Genomic DNA, 20,516 nt, shown 5'->3' with positions numbered 1-20,516 from the left:
TAAATCGTGCATCGCGATCTGAAATGATAGATGTTGGCACTCCGTGCCTCGAAACAACTTCTTTCAAGTAAATGTCTGCTAAGGTAGAAAACTTATCCGTTTCTTTGATAGCCAAGAAGTGAGCAGACTTTGTGAGTCGATCAATGATCACCCAGATAGTGTCATTCCCACGCTGGGATCTAGGTACGCCCATAACGAAATCCATGGAAATTTCTTCCCATTTCCACTGTGGTATCTTAGGCTGCTGAAGTAGACCAGCTGGTTTCAGGTACTCCGTCTTGACTCTCGCACAAGCCAATCACTTGTAATGTGGGCCTTCATGCTAGGCCACCAATATGTAGTTCTAATGTCGTGGTACATTTTATCCGACCCTGGATGTACCGAGTAGCGAGACTTATGAGCTTCATCCATCACAAGTTCCCGTAAGCCGCCATATAGTGGGACCCAAATACGTCCTGTCACATAGTAGGCATCGTCTTCCCTTTGTTCTATTCGTTGCCGTGATCCGCGTAAGGCTTCAGCCTTGACGTTTTCGAGCTTCAGTGCTTCAACCTGAGCATTTCGTGTCTGTGAAGGAAGACTGGACTGAATCGTAAACTGTAGCGCTCGCACGCGCTTAGGTAGGGTGTCCTTTCGACTGAGGGCGTCGGCCACAACATTGGCCTTGCTTGGATGATACTTGATGGCGCATTCGTAGTCGTTCAGTAGTTCAACCCATCTCCGTTGGCGCGTGTTCAAATCCTCCTGCTTAAGGATATGCTCGAGACTCCTGTGATCGGTGTAAATCGTGCACCTGGTACCGTACAGGTAGTGTCGCCATATCCTAAGCGCGAAAACAACAGCTCCCAGCTCTAAATCGTGCGTCGTGTAGTTCCGTCCATGAATCTTGAGTTGTCGCGAAGCGTAAGCAATTAACTTTATCCCGCTGCATCAACACACAACCAAGCCCCTGTATCGATGCGTCACAATAAACCACGAAGTCATCCGTGCCCTCGGGCAATGAGAGGATAGATGCGCTGCATAATCTATCCTTTAAGTACTGAAAAGCATTTTCCTGCGTATTACCCCATCTGTACACAACACCTTTATGTGTTAACATAGTAAGCGGCTGCGCGATCTTGGAGAAGTCTTTGATAAACCGTCTGTAGTATCCCGCCAAGCCCAAGAATTGGCGTATTTCCGTTGGTGTGCGCGGTGCAGGCCAGTTCCTGATCGAATCTACCTTGGATGGATCAACATGGATCCCGTCCTTGTTCACTACGTGGCCTAAGAAGTGGACTTCACGAAGCCAGAAGTCGCATTTAGAAAACTTGCGTACAGTTGCTCCTTTCGAAGAAGTTCCAAAATAGGACGTACGTGCTGCTCGTGTTCCTCCTGACTCTTGGAGTAGATTAGAATGTCGTCGATGAAAACAATGACGAACTTGTCAAGATAGGGTTTGCACACCCTGTTCATAAGGTCCATAAATACGGCAGGTGCGCTCAATAATATCAAACCATTCATCATATCAACCTTAAAGTATAGTAGTTAAAATAATTCATAAAATCCAATACAAGTGATGTTCAAACCAAACTTTGTTTGAGTAGCGTAAACATAACAATGAAAACCCAAGATAAGCTATAAGTTCAAGTTTTGTTCATTGCGTCTCCTCCTCCTAACACGAAAGCTTGACCTCTTGCCTCGTTGCCATTGTTGTTGTTTCCCCCGTTGTTGTTGTTGTTGTTCCCGTTGCCCTGGTTGTTGTTGTGGTTGTTGTTGTACTGGTTCCGGTTCAGCTGAGGGCAGTGTCTCTTGATGTGACCTTCAGCACCACAATTATAGCACCCCTTGTTGCCCTGTTGCTGATTCTGCTGTGCTTGAGGCTGCTGCTGGCTCTGGTTCGCAGGGCGAGGGCTTCTACAATCTTTGGCCTCGTGACCCATCTTGAGGCATCTTTGACAACGGCCCTTATTGCACTGGCCACTGTGATGTCGGTTGCAGGTGTTACACTTTGGGAGGTTCCCTCGATATCCCCCCTGTCTGTGGCTGCCTGAGGAGTGCTGACTGGGACTCTGGTAACTGTCCGTCTTTCGCTGCTGAGCTTGTGACTGCACTGCAGCCGATCCCTTGCTAGAATCCCCATCCCACTTTCTCTTACTTTCACTGGGAGTAGCAAGTGTAGTAGAAGCAGTAGCGGTAGCAGTAGCGGTAGCGCTGACACGCTTTGGCAGTTTGTTCTGATCCACTGCCTGGTCGGTGATGCGATGAGCGAGACGCTGGATTTCCTGGATGTTGTTGAGGTTAGCCGACGTCACGTGGCTCTGGATCTCTGGCGCAAGCCCCTTGAGATACAACTCAATACGCTTGTATGGAGGGTCCACCATAGTTGGACATAACACAGCCAACTCATTTGATCTCTTGGTGTAAGCTTCGATTTCCGAACCAACCATTTTCAAGTTATACAACTCGTCCTCCAACTTGTGAATGTCTTCTCTAGTGCAGTATTCCCTCTTGATCAGTTCCTTGAATTCATTCCAGGGTGTGGCGTTAGCAGCTGCCAACCCTAAGATCTGCACTTGTGCGTTCCACCATGTGAGCGCAATCCCTTCAAGTGTGCCAGTGGCGAACTTCACCCTGCGAGCCTCAGGGCATTCACACATTTCGAAAACCGACTCGATCTTTTCAAACCAGTGGAGGAGTCCAACTGCTCCCTCCGTGCCACTGAACGAGCTAGGACGACAATCCATGAAATTCTTGAAGGTACACACAGGTTGTTGCTGAGCAGGTTGACCTATTGTGTACGAATAGGACAAGGTTAAATACGAGAATTAGTGTAGGATCTAAAGACCCTAGTATGAGTCTATACTGCAGGATATACTACCTGCTTGAGCGGCTGCAACCGCCGTAGCAATGAGAGCCTCTAGCTGGGCTTGAGTCATGTTAATTCGTGCGGCCATTGATCTTCACATCAAAGGCAACATAAGTGAGAAAGGTTCGCGAATAGTGCGATGACAGAAGAGTGTAAGCACGTAAGTGTTCTCAAGCAATAACAAGTAGTGAGCAAAGTAATGTAAGCATACTACGAGCAAAGTTCTATGCAGTTCTAGCATGTAGGCAATAAACATAAACCTTATTACCTAGGATGTCGAGCCTTGCACGTGGAGCGAAGCGTCGTTGTGGATCGTTGAGAGCACTGTTCTGGTTATAGTCTGGTTTTAATAAAAACGTTTTCCCATATTAAAACCAAGTTCTCTATAACCAATGGCTCCGATACCAATCTGTCACACCCCCAAAATCCACCTGCGGAGTATCACCGCTTGGGAGCGTGACTGACCAGGATCAAGCCACCAATCATATTGAACATGTAATTAATGTCAAGTATAGTAAATGTAAACAAACCATTCAATACGATTGATGTTTCAATCAAAACGTAATTTAAGTTGCGGAAGCATAGTAAATAATCCAACAAAAGTTAATAGTTTTAAATGTCAAATAGTTCAATGTAGAAACCACGATCCTTGTCCACAACGACCCGCTTCTCCAGTGCAAGCTCCAAGTACCTAACGATCTGCAAGGCATGTAACAGAATGATCAACAAACTAGTTGAGCGAGTTCACAGTAAGTAAGTGCGTAACAGTAAGTAACGGGTGGCTCTACTGGGCCAATAGTAAGTTATACAAGTGGGGGCTTCCCATGTTATGTGACCACTAGACTATTCGTATTATCCCTGTTCTTCGTCCGAGAACAGTAGTGCGTATGAGGTGTGCGTAGGTTTTACGCACGTATCCTTTGTATCGAGGATAGTAATTAGTGTATGACCACGTAGGTGTTATCCCAACCTACGGAAGAAGTAAGTAATGCGTACACGTAGGTTTTACGTGCGTATCCTTTGTATCGAGGATAGTAATTGGCATATGACCACGTAGGTGTTATCCAACCTACGGAACCACGTAGGTGTTATCCCAACCTACGGAACCGTCCTGACATCCGAGGACCATGATAGGTGATAGTCTAGGAAAAGCGTTTGTACGTTATAAGTCAATTGAAACCTTTAACCCATTCCCACGACCCGGGAATCCCATGCCTTAGTAAGAGTGTGAACTCACCTTGGTTTGCTCGGTATGCTATGCTCTAGGGTTTAACAATGGCCTAAGTCCGTTATACACGACCTAGGATATATTGCACAGGATATAATGTAAGTGTTTGAAATCCGTTATCAATTAGGGTTTGCAAGTCTTGGCGTTCAATCAACTGAGTTTGATAATCGCTTACACACTCAACTAACATGGTTTGCACATCAACACAGTAATATACCACCATTACATCAACATAGATATCACATCACGTAGAACAGAACATGCTGTTATTGTATCACACCGTACAAGCAGTATCTTAGCATGTAAAACCAAGTAACAAGTAAACTCGTGATTGTATGTAAGCATTCAACATATCACAATCAAACTCAGGCAAGACATTACAAGTAAACTCGGTCTAGATAAGGTGAGCATGAAGTTCGGACCATTAAAGGTCGGACAAGAGAGTGGGGGGGGGGGGCTGCCCCTGTTAAACTCGGACAAGAATCAAAGAATTAAACTCGGCCCACTTGAAATCTTTTAAGATCGGACCAAATGGACGAACAATTAAACTCGGACCACTAAGGATCAATATTCTCGGACCAATTAAGTAATTAAAGTCGGACCAATATTTAAACTCGGCCCAATAAACAAACTCGGACCAATATTGAAGATTAAACTCGGACAAAGTCATTTTGATTAAACTCGGACCATTGTTGATTTAAATAAACTCGGTCCACTGAAATTCATTATATTCGGACCAAGTGGTCCAATTAAACTCGGACCTCATTAATTCAATTATATTCGGACCATTTGTGATTTATATTCGGACCATATTCAATCAAATAAGTTCGGGCCATATGAAGTCACATTAAGTTCGGACCAATCTATGTTTATTATGTTCGGACCTTTACAACTCAATTATACTCAGACAATATCAAATCATGAATTCCAATACAGGGAACGATCAAATCAGTTACGTTCTTCATTCAACAAACCCTAAATCAAAACATATGACGGCAGAATCATGATCAATCCATTCATGCTCAACAACAATCGAACTATATCATTATAGGAACCATCTAGCAATCATACGACTAATCATTATCATCAATAGTTCAGAATCAAACCAAATCACAACCTATCACATGAAGAACTAGGGTTTTCAAAGAACATAAGAATCCAGAAATCGATAAACAATCAAGCACAAATCATTAACAATGATTAAACAATTACCTTGAATGATTCTAGAGAAGTAGAGTGATCAAACTTGTGATGATTATCTTGGTGATGATTGCTAGAGCCAAAGAAACGAGAATACGTGCTTTGGTTTTGGTGAAAAGTGATTAGTGAATTTAGGGGTTAGGGTTAAGTATAATCAAGTTCACTAATGGCTCTCTACACCCCTAACTAATATAATTTACAGTAGTACACCATCTCACAACTATTTCATAATTCCACCACCAAGTTTACACATTTACAAGTTTCACAAATAATCAACAACTATACACAATCAAACAATCAAAACATATATAATTTCATGGCAATTAATACATGATCGTGCAATAAATACGAAATAGAAATCTTGGAAATTTGAGTTGTCACATTTTAAGCGTGAATGCCGAAATGCTTATGCTGATGAGTCTAAAAACCCGTTCAGAGAAGATTACTACAAGAAAGCGATTTATCATCAGAATAAATCGGAGCCGCCAAGAATGAAGCAGCTTCAGGATAACAAAGAGAAATCTAGAGCTCTTGCTGTGATTCACGACGATGAAGGTTTCGACTGGAGCGAGTTGTTACCTGAGGAGGATGCGGTTGGATATGCTTTCATGGCAAAATCTACTGAACCTGTTCCTTTTAAAGACAACAGAAATGAAGAACAGAAGTATGGTTACAGAAAGATGATAGCTCCGAACAGAATGATCAGAATATATGGTATCTATCTTGAAGCAAAAAGAGCAAGGAGATGGGATCCAAACAGAGAATGTTATCTTGACCCCATGGGAAACATTGCTATTGACCATAACACTCTTGATCTTGAAACCATAATTAAAGAAATTTCTGATGAAGATGAGTATTGGCAAAGAAAATGGTGGGGAAGCGGAGAAGAGAAAGAAGAGAAAGAAAAAGAAGAGAAAGAGGAAAAGCCAAAGAAGGTTGATAATGGAATCATTGACACGACTCAAGAATTGAATGCTGACAATTTGGGAAAGATGGCTGACAAGGTGCTGGCTGCTAAGGCACTTGAGGTAGACTCTAAATCTGTTTCTGAGTCTAAAAGCCAGGTCAATACAAATGCGTCAACAACTGAGTCAGGTAAGAAAGTCAATGGTGATGTTGACTGCGAAAATTGCATCAAAGAATGCAAAGTTTGTAGTACAATCACCTATCTCAATGGTAAGAAGATTGATGATCTGACTGCAAGAGTCAGAAGTGTTGAGGATCAAATCCTTGACCATGATAAAATGTTGAAAGCTTCAACAGACAGATTAAAAGAATTAACTAACAAAATTGAAAATGATAAAATTGATCAAGAAAAAGTTAGGAAAGAAAATGAGAAGTTAGTTCTTGAAAATCGTCAGATCACTGAAAAATTTGAGAAGCTTAAACGCACAGTTAAAGATAATGATGAAAGAAATGGTAAGACATATAAGGAAATTATTCATCTGTCGGGAGTGCTTCGGGTAAAAGAAGAATTAATCAATCAACAACCAGATGAAATTGCAAAGTTGAAGCTTAAATTTCAAGAAGCTGAAATTGAAAATGAGCGAATCCAGTTGAAGCTAAAAAGTTACAACTCCGCAAGCTTTGTTCTGCAACACATTGTTCCAAAACCTATAGGCAAAAACAAAGCTGGCGAAGATGTCTTTTCAGATGGAACCGGGGTGGGTTATCATCAAGTTCCACCACCAGTTCAAGAAAATTATTCGAAAAAGCAATCTGGGTTGGTTAATCTTGAAAATGAGAATGAAGTGAAACTTCCGGACACGATTGATGTCACGTTTACATCTTCCGATGATGATAGTGTCCAAACTGAAGTGGTTAAAAGTGTTGTTGAGAATGTTCTTAAATCTAATAGTGACACTACTGAGGAAGATGAATGCTTCTTGGACAAATATATTCCGAAACAGAAGTCCAAAAACAACTTAAATGATGAACCTAATCTTGTCATGTACAAGGTGTTGGGATCGGATAAGTTGTATTCGGATTCTGAGTTTCCTCTGGAGAATGTAAATGTTTCCAAACTAACAAATATGTTCAAAATGGTTGAAATTGATTTGTCTGAAGTGAAAAGTTTAAAACAAACAAAAAGGCAAATGAATTTTGAAAAAGATAAAGTTTATTACAAGAAGCCTATTGTTCCACCACGGTTTTATAACAACAATCGAAACAAATGGTCGGGTGGTTATCAGGGTGGTAAGAGTTATCAAAAGAAGAATGTTCAAAACAAGAAGTTTGTTGAGAAGAAAGTGTTTGTGAACAGTTCAAGTTCGCTTTCTAATGAAGAATCAAAGATTTTTTTGAAATCAAATGAAGAGTTCTTTGAGAAGAAAGCTTCACAATCTCAGTCCGAAGGCACAAGTCGAGTATTTGACACTCGAACATGCTTCAAATGTAATCAAGTTGGACATATTGCACGAAAGTGTACCAACTTGAAGCGTAAGACTGAAGTTGTGAAGGTTCAAAAGAAGAAAGATAATGCTAAGGGCAAAGCTCCATTGATTGTTGAGCAAAAGATTTTGAAAAATGAAAATATCCAAGTCAAAACTGAACCTGTTAAAAATGTGGTAACTAAAAGTGACAAATTTTACAAACGGGTTGCATCACCTCAACAAACATGGAAGCCGAAAGTTGTTGAAAAGAAAACAAATGTTCCAAAGCCAAAGGTTTTTGAGATGGAAAAACAATCATCTTCTACCACACCGGTAAAGATGAATGTTCCTTTGGATTATTATGTGAAACTTGAGAAAGAAATGCAAAATTCTGAAAAGAATGATGTTCAAAAGAAAGACCAACCATCTGGTCAACCTCAAAAAGATGAGTTTTTTCTATATAAAAAGGTTGAGGTTGGGTCTGAAGAAAGCCTAAAAATGAATGACAAAAATTTTCCGCCACTTTACACTACAATATCTCACATTAAAATTGAGTTACCTGAGTCAAAAGCGGCTTGGGTAGCATCAAAATCTAACTAAAGTGTTTGTGGTATGTGCAGGAGCTTCCGAGATCCATTTCGCGATGGATTATGGATAGTGGAGCTTCTCGGCACATGACGGGGAAGACAACTTTGCTGTACGATGTTAGAAATATCAACGGTGGTTATGTAGGTTTTGCGGGTAATCAAGGTGGTAGGATTATTGGTGAAGGAACGTTATCCAATGTGATTGTGACATTTGAAAGAGTTAATTACATTGCTGAGCTGGAGAATAATCTGCTGAGTATCTCGCAGATTTGTGACAGGATGTATACCACTCACTTCACTGACAAAGAATGTTTGATCTTGAAGCCAGGATTTATTATCCCTGAGGAATGGATTATCATGAGGGCACCAAGAGTTAATGATCTGTACGTGTTGGACATGAGTATAGCTACTACAACCACGGGTCAGCTCATTGTTTTGTGTCTAGAGCAACGGAAAAGGAATCAAGATTGTGGCACCGGAGCATGGGTCATATTTATCTTAGAAAAATGAATCACTTGGTGCGTAATGATTTGGTTACTGGAGTTCATGTAAAAGGTTTTCATCTGGAAGGGGAGTGCATTAGCTGCATCAGAGGCAAGCAGAAGAAAAAGTCACACCCTAAAAAGCAAGTTAATTCAGTCTCAAGACCATTGGAGAGACTTCACATGGATTTGTTTGGTCATGTGAATGTTAAAAGTATTACGGGAGATCCTTACTGTCTTGTGGTTACTGATGATTATTCCAGATTTTCATGGGTTTCATTTTTAAAGTCGAAAGATGAGACGTTTGACAGTTTGATGGTGTTGTTCAAGAAAATTGAAAATATGTACCAACGGCGTATAAAAAGAATTAGAAGTGATAATGGTACTGAATTCAAGAACAGAAAGATGGAAGAATTTTTTGATGAAAGAGGTATATTGCATGAGCTTAGTGCTCTGTACACTCCACAACAGAATGGAGTCACTGAAAGAAAAAACAGGACACTAATCGAGACGGCCAGAACAATGCTTGCTGATTCAAAGCTACCGATAAATTTTTGGGCAGAAGCAGTTTCCGCCGCATGCTAACGCTCAACAGAGTTCTCATTGTCAAGAAATTCAACAAAACATGCTTTGAGTTGATCAATAACCGCAAACCAAATCTGAAGTATCTTGAACCGTTTGGGTCACCCTGTACTGTTCTAGAGCCTTTTGGAAAGTTTGGTCCGAAGAGTATTGATGGGATATTCATAGGATATGCAAGTCCATTACAACGTGTCTTCGTTCCAAGCTTGAAGCGGATTATTGAAGCTCCCAATGTTGAATGTCAAGGTTATACAATGCCGTTGCAGAATCCTGGAGATTCATGGCGTTATCATTACGACAAGTTGTGGGATTCGTTTGACATGATGGAAGAACCAGAGGAAGAAGAAGATTTCTTTGATGAGTTGGATATTTTGCGAGAGTGTGAGTCATCGCAGGAAAGGTTCCCAGCCGAGTATTCAAGGCGACCACGACAAACTTCAAATGACAATGAAGCAGGTCCAAGCAATGCTGGTGAACATCATGATGTCCAACAAGATGAAGTTGCTCATGATAATCAGACGGTTGAGAATGATAATCAAGAATCTGAGAACATGCCAGTCTTTGATCATGGTGATTCAGATTCTGAGGGGGAGCAAATTCAGCTTTCAAGTCAAATAAACCCAGTCAGTGAACATGGTGCAAATCAGAATGTTACTAATCTGGAGGACAATGTAGATGTTCTAGGCGAAGCAATGCCACGAACTCCTTCATACCATCCAGAGGAGCTGATCATAGGAGAACTACAATCAGGCGTTCGCACTAGACGTCAAATTGACCAAGGACTTACATGTTTTTATTCTACAGTAGCACCTTTACAAACTGAATTTTCATTGAGTTGTTTTATTTCGCAAATCAAACCGCGTACATACAAAGAGGCGCTAACTGAAGATTCTTGGGTCAACGCTATGCAAGAAGAGTTGAGTCAGTTTGAGAAGTTAGGAGTGTGGAAGTTGGTAGATTTACCTAAAGGTCAGAGGAAGATAAACACAAAATGGGTGTTTAAGTGTAAGAGAGATGATCGAGGAGTAGTTGTGCGAAACAAGGCTCGACTCGTAGTCCAGGGCTTTAGTCAACAGGAGGGAATTGATTTTACTGAAGTGTATGCTCCTGTAGCTCGACTAGAAGCGATCAGAATCTTCCTAGCATTTGCATCATGGAAAAACTTCAAAGTATATCAGTTAGATGTAAAATCGGCGTTTCTTTACGGGAAGGTTAAAGAGGAGGTATATGTCGGACAGCCGCCGGGCTTCACCGATCCAATCCACAAAAACAAGGTTTATTTGCTGGACAAAGCGCTGTATGGTTTACACCAGGCCCCGAGAGCTTGGTACGAGACTTTGTCTCAACACCTACTAGCCAACAGCTTTATCCGAGGGAAAGTGGATGCCACTCTCTTCACTAAAGAGGTCGATGGATATCTTCTGATAGTTCAAATATACATGGACGGCATAATATTTGGGTCAACGAATGAGAATCTGTGCAAAGATTTTGAACAAGTGATGAAGCAAAAATTCGAAATGTCATCAATGGGGGAGATGAAATTCTTTTTGGGTCTACAAGTTGATCAACTACCTGAGGGAATTTTCATTCACCAGATGAAGTATGTTCATGATATTCTAGAGAAATTTGGGATGTCAGGTTCTACTCCAGCGTCAACCCCATTAGCAACAAATCATGGGATACACCCAGATCTCACCGGAGACAGGGCAGATGAGACGTTTTATCGTTCCATGATAGGTTCATTGATGTACCTAACTGCTTCAAGACCCGATATCATGTACCCAACGTGCCTCGCAGCAAGATTTCAATCTAACCCTAGAGCTTCACATATGGTTATTGTGAAGAGGATATTACGATACCTGAAAGGAACTCCATCATTGGGGTTGTGGTATCCTAGAAAAGGCGATTTTATGCTCGAAGGGTATTCCGACTCAGATTTCGGATGCTGCAAAGTCAATGCAAAATCAACAACAGCAGGATGTCAGTTCTTTGGACCTCGTCTGGTCACCTGGCAGTGTAAGAAGCAAACGTCTGTGGCCCTATCCACATGTGAAGCGGAGTATGTGTCTGCTAGCAGTTGCTGCTCTCAGATCTTGTGGATCCAGCAACAGATGCGCGACTACGGTTTGCAGTTTCTTAACACATCTCTCTTTGTTGATAATGAGGCCGCTATAAATATAATGAAAAATCCAGTACATCACGCTAAAACTAAACATATAGAAATTCGACATCACTTCATTCGAGATTGCTTCAAGAAGAAGTTGATTCGAATTGAGAAAATCCACACTGACAATCAGAAAGCTGATTTACATACCAAAGCTTTTGACAAAACACGTTTTAAATATCTTTTAAAACTGAACGGTATGATGCTTTTCTCGATGTCGGATGGCATTATTGGCGTTGATGAAGGTACTGTTGTAGATGACGATGAGAAACAATCTGCAATTGTTTGTCGATTTTTTACTTGTTTTGGTATTTAGGGGGAGTAAATATTTTTTGAAAATACAAAAACAGTAAAAAATTCAAAAATCCAAAAACAATAGAAAACTGAAAATGAGCTTGTGTAAAAAGGGAAAATGATAGTACATCGGTTTGACAGTTACTGCACGCTAGAGATTTGTAAAGTTTAAAGCGTTAAACAATCTCACTGATGATGTGCCGATAGGTTTTTACACATTTAGTAAGTTTGTTCGGGATATAAACATAAAATCTTTACTTACTTATTTCGTGGGTAATACTACTTGGATATATAGGTAACCCCTGAAATCTTGTTTGAAAGGTCCCTCTTTCTGAAATACTAGGTCTTTATACTCAGTGATATCTGGGGTATTATTCCGGGACTTCTGCTGAATGGAAGTTCTGACCTAGTCCTCGAATAATATTTTTTTCATTGCTTGAAACATAGCACAGCTCTCAACAAATTGATGGAACAATAAAATTGATAATCATTGTTGTTGTAAAAAAGATCCTCTAAAGGGGACACACCGAAGGTCGAACCGTCATCTCTCTGCTGAACGGAAGTTCTGACCTGAGCCCTCACGGTTTCGCATCTAACCCCTTACAGATATCATCTGTGGTATACTCACCTGTAAGACTGAATATTGGGATTCTAGATACGGCAGTATATTCAAGAGGTGGGACACATGAATGAGTTTAAGTTCTTAAATCACCTAAATCGTATCCTGAACAGATTGAAAATTGTGTGAAAATTTAAAGTGGATCAGTATATCAGCAATCTACGTGAATTGTTTAATTCTGAGTATGAAATAAAAGCTTAACGGTACTAGTGACTTGTCTGATAGCTGATATGATTCCCTGACACACTCACCAAAAATATGTTTGTAAATAGTTTACTTTCTTTACATTCTGCAATTTAAGTTTCTGTATTTCATTTCTTGTTTAGAAACTTTATTGAAAAATACAAAAAGATTTTTCATTTCTGCTTTATTTTCCAACAAACTAGAGTAGAAAGTTGATTGTCTGAATCTCGAAGTTGAAAGCAGATGCAGGAAGTTTCTGGACTGGAGGATGAGGAGAGCTTATCTTGATAAAATCTGATTGATGAAAAGTCAAAAAGCAAGTTCATTAATTTGAAACTTGTTATTTTTAGAAATTGTTTGAAAATTCTTGAACTAAATCAGTTTGATATGTCTGAATTCAGCCAAGGTCATTAAGTTGGACTTGGTAGATTAATTAAGTAATCAGGGTCATTAACTTGGACCTGAATACTTGAGTGGATTTCTAAAACTGATAGATATTGTGATTTATTGTTAAAAATCAATAGTTTGTAATGTTATATGTTTGAGAAACAGGTTGTGGATTTCAAAATCCCCACGACTCAAAAAGTCAAAGTTTGAACCAGAATTCAAGTCCCAGCATACCGAGAGGGGGAGTTTGTGAAAGGGAGAGTCAGAATTCTGGATCAACATTCAAAGGGGAGCTTTTAGACTAAAGATAGAGTCAGGGGGAGATCCTGAACCTGTGAAGAGAGAGTTTTTACAATGTGAAGACAAAGTTGGAAAGAGACAAAGACTGAAGACTCGACGCCGAAGACTTCGGCAACATCCAAGGGGGAGTCTGTTGGTGCACTGAATGTCTGTTTACTACGTCTTAATCGAGTTTTAGGTCTAGATAGGAGTTTAGAGTTGGAAAACAAGAAAAGTAGGTTATTACATGTTATTCCGCTTGAAATGACATGTTTGTCATTTCAAGCGAAATCTATTTCATAGTGATTCCGCTCGAAGATATCCTTGCTATTCCGCTTCAAAAGTAATATAGGTATTCCGCTTGAGAGTGTTTCAAGCGGAATCAGGAGTGCTATAAATAGGTGTGTGATGATTTCATTTGGAACATTCGAGCGGAATCAGGTCATAGTGTAAGAGTCGAAGTGCTGCCAAAATCTTGACAGAAACACGTGTAAAGGCTCGGATAAGCAGTAATAGAAAGAAAGTTAAAAGGAACAAGCTGTGTGATGTTGTTTACTTTGATTCCGCCTTAGTAAATGATCATGAACTGCCTTTACTGACTGTTTAGGGTCACGGAACCGATCCAACAGTCCAGGTCACTTGAACTTCAAGTCATTTAAAAGGTCAAATAGTTTGAAATTCAGGTTGTTTGAAAGGTCCAGATCGTCTGAAAGTGCAGATCGTTTGAAAGTCAGGTCGCTTGAAATTGGAATTTTTCAAAACTTAGATATTTTTTGAAACATTTTTCAAAGTATAAAAATGGACAATCAAGAGTTTTACAATGCGCTTTTTAGAGGAGGTATGACTGTTCAAACTCCAGTAAGTATAGCCCAAAATGTGAATATGGAGAACGAGCCAGGAACCATGCAAAAACCACCGAAACTGCTCAACATTGAAGATTATTCGGGGTGGCAGGATAGATTTCGCACGTGGGTTCAGGCGAATCACCTCGAATGCTGGCTGAAAGTTGAAACGAAATATGTAGTTCCTACGAATGATGCTGGTTCCGAAAACACTTAGCACGTTAACTCCGGCTGAACAAGAACACTTTAAAGCCGAGAAGAAGATGGTCATTATATTGCAACAGGCAATTAAGGAAGACATTTTGGACTGTTACAACATCAGGGTGACGCGCAATCTATTTGGAACGCTCTTAAAATCAAATTTCTTGGGAGTGTTGCAATGATCAAAAGCAAAAAGGCGCTACTGAAAAAAGAATTCGACATATTTACCGCTCTCAGTGGAGAATCAATGAAAGATGAGAAAAATGAAATCAGACGAAGAGTGGGTTGATAAGTTAGCTGACGCACTACCACAAGAAGAGTGGGGTACGTTCTTATTGGTTTTGAAGAACAATTTGGAATACGTGGGTTTCAATTTGAGTACGTTTATCGAGAGAATTGAGGCTCATGAGCTTGAACTTCGGAAGATGAGGAAAATGAAATCTGCAAACGTACAGCATGATGTTCAGCTTTATTACAAAGGAAACTCATCTGCCACATGTGCTCCGAGTCCAAAGATTCAAACGACATTCAATGCAGATTCTTCATCGGGAGTACCTCAAAGCATGCCTAACAACAACCTTTCACCATTTTCAAATTACGAACCAAATCCTAAGGTTCAGAGTTCTCAAGAACAGGTTTCTTCTCAAAGTTCTTCAGGTTTGAACAATCAGAGTTATAGTCATGGGATATTGTGCAATATCGCTGTTAATATCAAAAACGGTCAAGATTTTACCAAGACAGCTGCAAAGCAGCATATAGCACTTCTAGCTTCTGTACTTGAGTCTTACGAGAGTCTAGTAGCCGGACGAATTGGTAACCCAGACATGACTAAAGAAGATTACGATCAAATTGATCCCGAGGAACTAAAACTCATTGACATAAAATGGGGTATGGCGAGCATCGTGAGAAGAGCTTAGAGGTTCATGGAAATTACTGGAAGAAGTAGTCTCGCAGGTCCTGATCCTAAACTTGGATTCGACAAATCAAAGTTGAGTTGCTTCAAGTGTAAAGAGAAGGGGCACTTCAAACGCGAATGTCCGAACAGAGAAGTTAATAACCACCAGAATCCATTCGCCAACGATTATTACCGACATGCCATCTATCATAAAAACAGTCAACAACCATTCAATCCACAACCTCAAATCGAGAACAGTCAATCCAAACAAACAGAAAAAGCTCTTTTAGTGAATCAAGATGACGAAAAGATTCCAGAAGGCTTCAATTGGGATAAGTACGTTCCAGGAGGTGGTCTTGCAATGATGGCTGAAATTATTGAAGATCCAGAACAGGAAATCGAGGAATGTGTTCCTGAAGTTGAAGAAGTTAGTGAATTGGTGAATGAAGAAAGTTTTGCAGATCTAGAAGAAGAGGCAGCAGCGGTCTACTATTATCAGTCTGAACAGGAGGTTATTACTAATGCATTTAAATCTATAATGCCAGCTAATGTGTTTGATTCTTTTGCAGGTTTCTTTAGTGAACCGACTACGGGTTTTTGCCCACAGTACGAAGTTGAACAAACTCCGGTTCAAGAGATCATTGATGTCTCAAAGGAAATGAATGAAGAGACTTTGAAAGAAATAGCAGACAAAGCTCTTACGGTCTAGCGGCAAGAGGTAGAACAAACTAAAACATCTTCTGATAACAATGAGGACAAAGATGCAACTTAAGAGTCAGTGTCAGTTGAAAAGGAGTCAATTATCGAGACCTGTGATACTTATGAGTCAGGAGAGAAGTCCGAGTCAGATGACAAATCAGAAAATGTGAAGTCTGAATCCGGAGAGAAATATGAGTCTGAGTCCGGAGAGTCTGGTAAATCAAAAAGTAAAAATGATAAACAAGAAAATGTTTTTGAAAAAGTTGATCCAATTCTTGAAAAGCCATGCGAAAACTGTTTGAAACCATGCATGGATTGTCTTGAAAAAGACAAACAGTTTCAAGAGTTGAAAAAGTTTAACGACAAATTAAAATTTGATTTTAATGATGTTAAAGAAGCTTATGACACTCTGTCACTATCAATTAAAATGATTCACACTGAGAGTAAAGAAAATGATAAAATTGCTAATTTGCTCAAAGCTACGGTCATGGAAAAGAAAATGTTGATTAACATCCATCTGGACACAATCGCATCTCTAAAGAAGGAACTTGAACTGATGCGCATTGAGACAAAAAGAGTCGACAAAAAGTTGATCAGTTATATTTCATCTTCATATGTGATTGATCAGATCATTCCTCAATAAACTGAAGTTAAACCAGCTTACAAAAATGTTCCACCCCCAATGTGGAATCATTATACTCAGAAATATCCAGACGGGGTGGAGGAGGCATTGAATCTCAAACTGAGAACAGAAGAGAATGAGTTACCAGAAAACATAGATGTAACATTCTCTCCGTCTGACACTGACAACGAGTTACAACTGGTTAAAACAGTTGTAGACCAAGTGTTGGATGAAGAAAATGATAACACTAACTGGAAACGGTTAAAACTCATTTTGAGAATTCCAGTTCAGATTCTGAAGATGACGGAAACTTTCTTGACAAGTTTATCCCAAAATCAGATAAAGTTTTGGATGATGATTCGATCAATGTGGTTTACACGATGACCGGAACTAACAAACTATATACTAATTTTTAGTACCCGATTCAGAATGCGAACCTGGAAAATGTTGAAAAAGTTTTTAAACTCGTGGAAATTGATATCTCAGGAGTTAACAACAATTCGTTTCTATCAAAACCGAAAAAATCTTTTGTTAAACAACAACTGACAAACAACCCGGGAAAGAAAAATGAAAGGGTGGGTAACAATAGTAATAACAAGAGACATGGTAATAACTACAAAAAGAAAGGTGTTGGTTTTGAGATGAAAATGGCTAAGAAAGAAGTTAAGCCAAAAGAAAAATTGAATGAAGTGTTTGTGGCTGGTAATAATACAGAAGTCGAAAAGGATTATATCTTTACTAAGCAAGCAATTGACGATTTTCTTGCGGCAAAAAAGATAAGAGACGAGACCAACAAATCCACTTTTGTTGAATATGACAAAAGAATCTGTTATCGATGCAATGAAATCGGTCACATGGCCAAACAATGTGTCAAAAAGATAATAAAACCCGTTTTCCATAAACCAAAACCAAAAATTTCAAAGGATGTTAAGGGAAAATCACCTATGGTATCCCCCGTGCGTATTCTTAAACGCGAATAATCATTGAAGTTAGAAGACAAACCAAAATCAACTTTTCAAATTGGTGAATCTTCAAAATCATAAAAGACTTCAAAGGTTTATCTTAAAACAAATATTTCCCAAAGTCAAACATGGGTGGAGAAACCTAAACATTCTTTTGAGAAAAAGAAAATGGAAGAGGTTTTAAAATCTGAACCGAAAATTTTTGCAACCAATGATGAGAAAATTGAATTTGAGTTAGATAAGTTGATTAAAGAATTTCCACCTATCAAGGAAGGAGCTCTAAAATCAAAACCAAAATCTGATGTTCTAAATGTTGTTTTTAACATTCCAAAAGTTGACAAAGTAGCTCATGATATTGTCTTTGGTAGTTTACCAAATGTTGAAAAAACTTGGGTATCATTGTTTAATGTCTGTTGATGTGTGTAAGGGCTTCCAAGGTCTATCATTTCTAAATGAATAATGGATAGCGGCACCTCATGGCACATGACAGGGAAGTTAGCACTGCTATACGACGTCAGGTCAATCAATGGAGGTTATGTCGGGTTTGCTGGAACTCAAGGTGCTCAAGAAAACAGATGATCATCAAATTGGAAAGGGAGCAGCCTGGCACGAGGAGAGGAGGCTGCTGGTCCCTGCGTCTGAAACCAGGGAGTTTATTCATTTCTGTACATAAATAAACCATATTTCAAAACCCTAAAAATTGAAAAATTTAAAAATTTACAAAAATATGTTGAGTGAATATGCCGAAACCCTAACGGCGGAACAAACATGATTAATTTCACAAAATTGAAAAACGGTTTTCAAACTGTAAAAGATCAATGTGTTTTAAATCATGGGGGTAATTACTACTTTACATGTTATATTTTCTACAATTCAGTGCACGAAAAGCATAAAATCGATGGCGAGACAAAGCTATCAGTATCAGGTTATCAAATTTTTCTTTAAATATTTTGAATTTTATGGGGAGTAAGAAATTGTAAAAAAAATCCAAAAACATTAGAAAATTTGAAAAAGCCAAAAACATGATAAAATCAAAATGAGTTTTTGTGTATAAATAGGAAATGATAGTACATCAGTTAGACAATCACAGTACGCTAAAGATTTGGAAAGTTAAAATGTGATAAACGGTCTCAATGATGATATGTAAGTAGGTTTTTACACGCTTAGTAGATAGATTTCGAGATATAAACCTAAATATCAAATACTTACTTATCTCGTGGGGAACATCTTTCGGATATATGGGTAACCCTCGAAATCTTGTTTGAGAGATTGCCTGATTCTGAGATACTAGGTCTTTATACTGTTTGATATCTGGGGTATTATACCTGGTCTTCTGATATTGCGGAAGTAATGGCCTAGACCTCGTATAATACTTAATGCGCTTTTAAAGCTCACCCTCTGCATAAAAGTTGATAAAATATCGAAAGATACGAATCAAGTGCAGTTGAAGAAAAGATTCCCTAAAGGGAACACACCTAAAGTCGAGCCTTCATCGCTTTGACTGAACGGTAGTTCATACCTAAGCTCTCAAGGTCTCGCACTAACCCAGATACAGATATCAAATTGGTATATTCACCTGTAAGACTGAATCTAGGGAATTTTGATACGAGAGTATATTCTGAGGTGGGACACGCGAGTAAGTTAAGTCCTTAAAACACTAATCTCGTATCTCGAATCAATTGAACTTTGTGTGAAAAATTAAGTGGATCAATATACTGACAATCTAAGTGAATCATTTAGAACTTAAAGTGTTTAAAGCTCAACGATGCTAGTGTTTTGTCATAAATTGATATGATCCTCTGACGCAAACTCAAACAAAAATATTGTCTGTAAATATGTTTGTAAATATTTCTTTATTGCTTTTATGTTTCAGAAAAATACAAAAAAGATTTTGATTTCTACTTTATTTTCGACAACCTATGTCCGAAAGCTGAGTTTCAAAATCTGAGTATGTTGATCGTGTTTCTGAAAATAAACAAGTTTATTAATTTGAAACTTGAAGTTTTTATTAAAAAAATCAAAAACAGTTTGTAAAGTCTCCAAGTTTATTAAGTTGGACTTGGATGATTGACTGTGAGGGATTTGGATGCTCAAATTGGTAAAATCTGATTGTAAAGAGCTAGATTTCGTTGTTTGGATTCTTAAATTGTCAAATCCATAAAGCAATCTTGTTGGTGCATGCATCTGTCGACTTCGTCTTGTATCGAGTCTTACATTGAATTGTATAGATTAGGGCACGTTTTACGAGAAAATAGGAGAATGTATGTGTATTAGATCCTGATTTCGCTCATAGGGTCTTAGGGAGGTGGTTTCGCTTTTGTGGTCTTGTCTGATTTCGCTCATGTGTCAGATGGTCATCTAGGAGCGAAATCTGGATAGTATATATAGGGGTCTCATAGGCGAAATCAGTAATCCAGTTCTTGTATTCCATACCGAAGTGCTGCTGGTGTGAAGATTGAGCTGTAATCGTTGTCATATCAATACAATCAGTAGATTAAGTGAAGAATCAGCTGTTTCTACCTCCGTTTCTTGTTTTCCGCACCTGATACAGAGTAAAACTCCTCTGAACGACTCATTCGGGTCAGAACACCGATCCTACAATTGGTATCAGAGCTCAGGAGGAGGAGTTCTGCAGAGATTAGCTGGAATTCATCTTGTTTTCTTACTTCTACACCTTCTTTCTTCACCAGATCAAGATTTAACGGTCGAATTTCACTCAAAATTTCACAGACTGTGTGTTATTGGACATAGACAAATCCCTGAGAGTTTGACACTAAAATTCGGACTAAAAATGTACCAAATTGCCCTCCGAATTGATTTCGCTCGTATGAAAACCTGGTGATTTCGCTTTTGTTACACATTAGATTTCGCTCCAACAGCCAAAGTTGTGTAATTTCGCTCCAAATACAGGGTTAATTTCGCTCCTGGGGTACTAATTTTGAGATTCGCTCCTGCTTGCAATCTGATTTCGCTCTTGGGAGGTTGTGAAGGATTTCTCTCCAAGTTACATATTAATTTCGCTCCAGAGACACTCTTTCCTAATTTCGCTCTTGGGTGATTATTAGGTTTC

This window comes from Helianthus annuus, chromosome 7 (genome assembly GCF_002127325.2).
Source record: "Helianthus annuus cultivar XRQ/B chromosome 7, HanXRQr2.0-SUNRISE, whole genome shotgun sequence".
In the NCBI taxonomy this organism is placed as follows: Eukaryota; Viridiplantae; Streptophyta; class Magnoliopsida; order Asterales; family Asteraceae; genus Helianthus; species Helianthus annuus.
Note: the sequence above shows the minus strand (reverse complement) of the source record.